We start from the raw sequence: 2,118 nt of genomic DNA on the forward strand, positions 1-2,118 counted from the left end.
CAGCCGAATTCGCAAGACATGAAGAACACCAAACAATTGTGATATCAGCAATTCTCCTTCGAAAAGAAAAGATCGGAATGTATTTGGCTGTTTTGAACCCGTTGATATTTAATTTTCAAACTCAAACTTTTATCATTATCGGTTCAATTCGCATGGATGTCATTTGTAAATTCCTGCCGGTTAATAGTATCACGCAACTTCGACTCTCTGCGGTACACAAACTCGCTAAGTTCGCCACTTTACCCGTGTCGTTTTGACACATTCCTACGGACAAGATTGAAGAGTTCAGCAAGATTTTACCCAAGAACGACATTTTAACCACAGAGTAATAAATCCGATTCAATTCTTCGTTATGTTTCCCGATACGTGGTATTTATCAATTCACAACGTAACGTCCTGAAAAGTTGAGCCTACTTTACTCGAGTTTATTTATCCGATTCTATAGTATTATATGACTTAAACTTGCAACTTTTCGTAATTGTTAAATTGGCAATGCAATCGGGGATTATTCAACGAAATTTAGCAGTTGTATTGCTGTTAGCATATATCAAAACATTTCCGAAAATCCTCAAATTTAAAAGAAATGGTCGCGACCAAGGACTGGTTTTGGATTGTTCTTGATTATCGTGTACACCCCTTTCTTGACACTTCATTTTCCCCTTAAAAAAGTGTGCACTATACGCAAATATTAACGGTAGTCGTTGGTCAGACATAAAATATCTAAATCAGTCAATAGCAATTTATAATACGACAGTTTACCCCATCGGGAACCTCAAAGGTGCCCGATTCATACTCGGAACATCTTTAGGTTATATGTAGTTCCCGTGGGGAATTTGGAACGCCTTTATGTTTTATGCTATTTCTGTTTAAAAAGGAAATCGATATCTGAGTTATACAAGAGCTTGTAATTAGCGCCTGGTATATTCCGACAGAAGCAAGATACACAACAGCCCTCCTTACAGAGGTCAAAATCTGGGACTGAAACCAAAATTAATAGTCCCCACTGGGGTTCCCCCAGGGGTGACTAAAAATATGAACACATCAATCTCTTACTATGTCAATTTTGAAAAATAACCTCCTCTTGTGTTTTGTTGATTTGGTGTCAACCACATACAAATCTAACGGGTCTTATTACAAAACAAGAGGCCCATAGGGCATGTATCGCTCACCTTAATATCTAAGCAATCATGGCAAAATATTCTCCAAATGAGATCATGGCAAAATATTCTCCAAATGAGATCAAAGGGAATATGCCAGACCCCAAGGCCAATCCTTGTAGCATATCTGCATTAGATTTTTCATGCCCAGCATTTTTTTGTATGGTTATGGGGTGCGTATCTCAACTGTTTCCAAGCTGTGACTCAGAAACTAGGTCCCTAGGGTTGTGGCCAGACCCCAGGATCAATTATAATATCCTGACTGCATTTGTCTCTTTGTGCCCAGCATTTGAATATATAGTTTTGGGGTGGGGATCTTAACCATTTCAAAGTTATGACCCAGGGGTTAAGTCTCAAAGGGTGGGGCAGTCCCCAAGGACATCCTGGAAGCATATGTGCATTCATCTCTTTATCCTCAGCAATTGTATATATGGTTATAGGGTGGGGATTTCAACTGTTTCCAAGGTGTGACTAATAAACTGGGTCCCTAGGGGTTCGGTCAGACCCCAGGGGCTATTCTAATATCATGACTGCATTCGTCTCTTTATGCCCAGCATTTGTATATGTAGTTTTAGGGTGGGGATCTCAACCGTTTTAAAGTTATGGCCCAGGGACTATGTCTCCAAGGGGGGGGGGGGGCAGACCCTAGGGCCATCCTGGAAGCAAATGTGCATTCTTATCTTTATACTCAGCTATTGTATATATGGTTATATGGTGGGGATCTTAACCATTTCCAAGCAATACACTTTTTTTGGCCCCACCCCTAACCCCAGGGGTCACCCACCATTTGTACAATTTTGAATCCCTGCCTCCCATGAATGCTTCCGACCAAATATGATCGATATCCATGGCATAGTTCTACAGAAGAAGTCGTTTATAGCAATATAGCCAAATTTCCCCCTTTTGGCCACGCCCTCAGCCCCCTGGGGGATCAGCCCCACCATTTGTACAATTTTGAATC

The 2,118-nt window shown here is 40.9% G+C and overlaps 1 protein-coding gene across 1 annotated transcript in view; it reads right to left on the reverse strand.

The window, feature by feature from the left end:
• Positions 1 to 2,118, reverse strand: part of LOC110450527 (prolyl 4-hydroxylase subunit alpha-2-like) — a 42,928-nt gene that overhangs the window by 16,876 nt on the left and 23,934 nt on the right. The gene's annotated exons all lie outside the window — the stretch shown is intronic.

This window comes from Mizuhopecten yessoensis, unplaced genomic scaffold (genome assembly GCF_002113885.1).
Source record: "Mizuhopecten yessoensis strain PY_sf001 unplaced genomic scaffold, ASM211388v2 scaffold5275, whole genome shotgun sequence".
NCBI lineage: Eukaryota > Metazoa > Mollusca > Bivalvia > Pectinida > Pectinidae > Mizuhopecten > Mizuhopecten yessoensis.